We start from the raw sequence: 6,984 nt of genomic DNA on the forward strand, positions 1-6,984 counted from the left end.
TATATCTATCTTTATCGATATTAAACCGGTCTTTACGACCGGTTCTAAGCTCTTACCGACTATTTTAAAAAAATAGATAAGAGCTCTAACGATATTCGCGAGACTAAGCGTATAGGACGCGAGCGTAGTAATAGTAAGATAGTCGAGCTGGATACGCTCTACTCTAATACTTATATTCTCGCTATCCTTACTCGCTAGACTTACTAGGCTCTTAGCGCGTCTAAGTTAACCTAACCGTCTCTACTCTCTTAAGGGTGCTTTTGTTCACGAGTAATACTTTCTAGGCCGCGTTATCTTGACCTACGGTACTAATAAAGTGACGATATTATAAAGATATACTAGTTACCGAGAGTGACTAAACTTATTTCTCTCGGCGATCCGATCCTCTCGGACTTAGGGATAATATTATCGGCTTAAAGGAGGATATAACTAGCTTTAAGGGTGATAGAGGGAATAGAATCTATATTAGGAAACTATCTAAGCTCCTATTCTGATAGAAAGGCTCTCTTTTCTATTAAGCTAGTAGCTAGATATATAATTAATATACTTATTCTCTACCTATCTCTACCGTAAGTTTTCGCTTTCTTATAAGACTTAAGACTACCTTATCGTTACCGAGTGATATAGAGCGCGAGTATATATCACGTAGGACCGGTAAAGATAGTACTAGATAGTCCGCGTATAGTGACCGACTTACGTTCGATATAGGAGTTAACGGACTATAGATTAGAATTATCGGCTAGTTAGGTCTCACCCTTTATAGCGTAGGGTAGTAACGGAGGAGAGAGTTAAGCGGACGAATTTATAGAGAGTTACGTACGCGCTCTAATCTCTATCTTATCTTCGGTTATATCTACTCTAAAATATTTTAAAATCACTTACTTTATTCTTCTTCGCTTTACTCTCTCTCTTACTCTTCCTTTATTCAAGGTTAACTTAACTATCGTCTACTCCTCCTTTAGTACGCTTAAACGTCTTACGTTCTCTCACTTTAGGCTTCTTATCTCGTCGCTCCTTCTAGTATCTCTAACGCGAGAACGGTATAGCGTTAGAGACGAGATCTAATATAGCTACTCTTAAGGTCTATCTCTCTAGTAGCGGTTTATCTAGGGATAATCGTACTAACTAGTAAATACTAGTTATTGAGCTACGGTAAAGAGATACGTAGTAAGGACTCGATACTCTTAAAGTCTAATAGCTCGCCTCCTTAGCCGATAAATATCGCTAGTGCGAACTTGACGTACGAGATATCTACCTTCGCGGTTAACGCGGCGCTAAATGTCCTGTCGCCTAGTATACGGACTACTTGATATACTCCGGAGCCGACGGCAGGGTCGGGTTAGAGTGATATAGTATACGAAACGGAAGACGATACGGAGACTATACGTTAGTAATAGGCGGAGATTATAGATAACCTAACTACGTAGGTAATAACGAGAGATAAGATACTCGTCGCGTATCTAGCGCGGACCGTAGGTCGTAATAACAGCCGTAACGGTAATTATAAAGGAAAGAGTAAGTGAGCTCTATTCGAGATAGCTACCGTCGTAGGAGAGTCTACTAATATAACTATAGTCGAACGATTTAACCGTCTCGTAGATAATCTAAGTCTCTAGAGGACTATAGAGTATATAGCGCGTAAGATAGCTCTAGCTAGAGACCCCGGAGCGGATAAGGCGATATTAGGTATATAAGACGCTATTTGGTAATCATCCCGTTGGACTCTAGACGGCGCGGCGGTATATAATACGGACTCGGCTACTCCTCCTATATAGAGGTCGGGGATCGAGGACGAAGACGACGGCGGATTATCTAGTGTAGAACTTACGGGCGGCGTAATATACTATCCGTTAGGAAGTATATATAACGGTACCGATACGGACGACCGGATTTAGATTACGGTCGGATACTAGCGTAGCGATAAGCGAGATTAAGAAGAGTTAACGCGCGATCTAGGTTTCGAGCGGTAGAAAGTAGTAACGGTAGTCTATCTCTAATTATCTATAACCAGAGGGTCGTACCGTACGGTGAAATTCTATATGAATAAGATACGTACCGCTCCTCCCGAAGAATAGTCTAAGTATAGTACTAGCCGTAAGTTATGTCTAGTCGAGACTCCTTCCGAGAGTATCTCCTTTACGGAGATTATTATCGACGCTAACTTTACTCGGGTTATAAGGAGTTTCGGTAGCCGAGAGTATTAGCCGTTCGATACGGGGATAGTTAAGGCGGTAGTTAAGTATCTAGTCTAGATCGCGGCGAATATAGGCGGTTGAAAGAACGATATATCGTACGAAGCGGATTTTAGTAAGTGACCTCAACTTCGCTATAAGACTCTAGGCGTGCGTTCTTAATATCTCCGGGGTAGGATATGCGCGTAGGTATATTTAAATAATAATATCTACTATAGGGTAATAGTAGATAGATATTCTCCGTAAGAGCGAACGGAGAACTATATAAAGATCGCAGTAAGCTTATAAGAGACGGAGCGAGGTTATTCTTAAGCGACGTTAAGATAAATAAGAATAGTACTAAACTATTCCCGATCGAGAAGCGTATAGTTTTCTACTTTAGTCGCTTCGCGAGTTATTCTATCGATATTATTAGTATCTTTAAGGTAATAACTAACGGCTATTCGACTAGATAAGATAGTCGTAGTCGGCTCTAGAAATATAATATTATAAGTTTACTAATCTAATATCGCTTAATTATACGCGATTATAATTAAGACTATAAACTAGAGAACTACCGAACGAATCTTACGAATATCTTTCTAGATATCCGGCTCGGATTCGTCGAAGGGGATTAGTCTAATATATATTATCGGTATAAAGAGATATATTTATTATCGAGATACTTTCGAAATTCTTCCTTAATTTACCGGCGACTATCTTCTTCCGCTAATATATACGTCGCTCGCGATTTCCCACGCCGACGCGCCTCGAAGGTCTTATAATAAGTTAAGTGATAGAAATAACTAGTATTATAGTTATCTTACCGAGAGATAACTTATTTAACTAGTACGGATAGGTCACTAGACGTCTCTATCGGCCGCCGTTTCTCTATCTCGCTTATAGTATCGATTCTCCCTATCTCTTATCCCGTCTCTTTACTTTAGCGCTCTCGATTACGATATAAGAGAGCGATATCTAGTATCTTATTAATTAATAACCGCCGTAGGAGGATCGCGCGGTGAGAATACGACTAGTTTAAGTATAGATAATAAGGTTAACTAGCGCTAGATGATTTATTCTCGTATCTCTTATTTATAATTTTACTGGATCTCCGACCGTACGATAGTAGACGGCGATAATCGTAGTAAAGAGGTCACTTACGCCGTCTACTTACAGATCCGCGGCACTTAATATCTACTAATCTCACTTCTTACTTCTCGCTTAATATATATCTTACTTCTTACTTTTCGCTTGATATATATCTCACTTTACTACTCGTATCTCGCCGCTCTTGACTTACTTCTCCTACTATACCGCTCTTAACTTACTTCTCTTATTTTATCTCTTCTTTTTTACTTCTCTCTACTTACGGACTAGTACGCGCGTACGCCTTCTAATACTCTTACTCCTTCGGGTTCCTTAATCGACGTATTTATTATAGCTTAAGACTAGATAAAGGAGTTACTATTCGACGTCTTCGACCTCGTGAGAAGACTACCGATATCGGGAGTACCGCTCGTCGTAATTTTAAAAGATCTAAAATAGCTAAGTAAGTCTCTATATTTCGATAAACGCTAGAGCTTTAACGAGTAGATACGAAGAGTACTCGATACGCTCCGATTTCCTTAGTAGTTAACGATTAACCGGGCGATTAAAGCTCTAACTATTATATCCTAGAAGCTAGACGCCGTCGGAATATAGGCGTAGCTATACGCGTTTTGGGCTCTACGAACGGCGTTAACTTGAAATCCGTATATACTTACCGAGAGTAAGGTAGATAAGGTCCTACTCCCCGTAGCCGACTACTACCCGCGGGAGAGATAACTAGACGAGTATAAACCGATATAGCGGCGGTAAGTTGACTTTCTCGTTATCCTCTCCTAATGTGACGAATAAGACTAACGGTCGGATAATAGACCGACCTTTAATAAAGTTAATAATAGTGATATAGATAAGTTCGCTAACGCCTATACGGTCTTAGGTAGAATTCGCTTTCCGTCTCTCTCTAGATAGATCGAGGATTAGAATCCTATTATAAATCAGCTACGTCGGTAAGATAAGACGTATAATATCTCTTCGGATTCTAATTCCGATTCCGAATCGGCCGCACTACCGAGAAAGAAAAGTTAGGCGCCGAAGAATAGTCCTAAAACGCTACCGAGTAAGCCTAAGTTTAGAAGATAAGGTAATATAAGTAGATATAGATCGACGCTACGGAAATACATAAGATAGGACGAGAAGATAAAGAGAGCTTTCGCGCGTAGTATAAGCGAGCTACGCTCTCCTCGACCGGAGTCTAGAGTAATATTACTAATCGACTTAACGGACGATTAAGAGAGGCGAGTATTATACTCGATAGGGGTATAGTATCTACGTATACGCGAGGCGCCGAGACTACCGGTAGGCTTAGATAAAGATAAACCCGCTCGCGTATCCGAAGATCAGTCGATAGGTCGATTATATCGCTATACGTCCCTATTTTTTCAAAATGTATTCTAGCTAGTAGAGTACGACACTTAGGTAGTAGAAATTAGTCTTTAGCGCGTTACTATTTATATAAGGAGGATCTATATAGGGATAGTTACGGCTATCGGGCCGGAGTAACGTATTACGGTATATATAGAATAGACTACTACGGGACGATTTCGATTTATAATAAAGAGTCGTACGCCTAAAGGATACCTAGTAGAGCGGTAAGGGGTAACTACTCGTACTCTTAGTATTATCGCCTACTAGGATATTCAGTTAGTAATAAGCTAGTGTAACGCTAGTGAAGATTAGATCCGTTTTCGGGTTTAGTATATATAGGTAAATAAAGCGTAACGATATATTACGTTAAAGAGAGGATTTTAAGTCCGTACGCCGTATAAGTTCACCCGATAATCTTAAGTTAATCTACTAAAGGGGTGATATATCTAGTAGAATTATAAGTTAGAAAGGTATAGAATAAGTAAGAACGGAGTTAGATATATTAAAAGACTATAGGTAGAAAATAATATACGATATTAAGATCTAATTATTCTAAATAATATATAAGAGTAGATACGATAACTTATAGCGTCTCTAGACTAGGTACGGAACGATAAGCGATACGACTTAGGGCTAGTTACGAAAGCTCGACTATCGCTATACTTAAAGCGCTACTAGTAAAGAGAGTAACCGTAGTGAATAGGAAAGAATCTCTATATATCGGATAGACCTCTTCCCGGCGGCTAAACAGCTAGATTGACTATAAGATACTTTATCTGATAAATTATAATAGCTAATATAACGGCTATAGCGGGGATAGTATAGGATAGGTCTATCCGGATCTATCTAAACCTAGTCATACCTACTATAGGAAGACTAGAATATGATTAGCCGACCGCTATACTATATAAGGTACGGGATTAGCGCGCGAACTTAATTAGCTCCTATAATAGATAGAGACTTAGTAGAGGGAGGCTTAGCGGACGTATACGCTATATAAATAAGCGCCGGTACGCTTCTTTCTTTCTCTCTTTCCTTTTTCCCTTTAGATTAGTCTCTCGTATATTAGGAATATATATCTTTAGAGCTTTCTCTATCTACTATATATCTTATCGTTATATAAATTCTATATACGGACTCCGATTAACGCACTAGCTATATTACGATAATAATAGTAGCCTAAATAACGATATAAGATCTAGTCGGGGTACTACGGGCGCTAGAAAATAAGGAATAATAAAGAATAGATAGTCTCGGTATAGCTAGTACTCGGTTCTCGATAGAGCTAGACTTAAAACTTAATCTACTACTATTCCTTATTATATTACTTATTATATTTCAACTCTAGTGCCCTCTAATATATAAAGGGAAACCTTATATAGAGTTATAGCTATACTAGCTACTACCGCTACTATAGCCCTATATACTAACTTACCTTATCTAAGAATATTCTATATATTTATTAATAAGTATAGTATATAATAGAATACTAGATCCCGTAGCTTTAGTTTAGTTAAGGATACGCGCTACGCGTAACTATACGCGTAAGAGATATATAAGGGGACGTAACTCTATCGGATTTCTAACTCGCGCGATACTACTACTCTAGGTATAAATTTAATAGATATTAGGGGATAATAGGGACGGGATATGATATATCTAAGTTTTAGAGTATTTTTAGCGGTAGAGGAGGCGGAAATCGGGAGTTAAAAGATACTCTAAATTAGTTCTCGGACCGTTTAAAATCGAAAGCGCGCTCGATTAAAAGAAGAGTATTATATATAGGAAGGATTAGATTACGTACTTATATATTATATAGAGAGATAATAGTAGTTCCTAATTAGACGGATAAAGTAGACGGTCTTTTCTTTTCTTTCGATAGTATTTAACGTAGATAGTAGCGGAGATATAGTAGAAATTATCAAGTATTCTATCTATCTTATTTTAATAGTATTATAATGCGTTATACGTATTCCTACCGCCGTAGAGAGAGATATTATCTTTAATTATAAAGTCTCGCTCTAGTTTAGTATATTATTCTAAGTCTCGTAACTCTATATAACTCTCCTTACGTAATCTAGCGCGTTAAAAGGTGAACTAAGGACGTAACCCTATCGAATTTCTAACTCTACTATTATTAATCCTATAAGTATAAATAATATAGATATCGAGAGAGAGCGAGAAGAGGATACGATCGATATATATTTTAAAGTGTTTATAGTAATAGATAAACTATAGATCGGGGTTTAGAGACTCTCTAAATTAGTTCTTCGACCGATTATAATCAATAGTGCACTTAATAGTAAGAGATAGATTATTTTAGATCTTATAACTACGTATT

Source organism: Fonsecaea erecta (genome assembly GCF_001651985.1).
Source record: "Fonsecaea erecta strain CBS 125763 chromosome Unknown Scaff1, whole genome shotgun sequence".
Classification (NCBI taxonomy): domain Eukaryota; kingdom Fungi; phylum Ascomycota; class Eurotiomycetes; order Chaetothyriales; family Herpotrichiellaceae; genus Fonsecaea; species Fonsecaea erecta.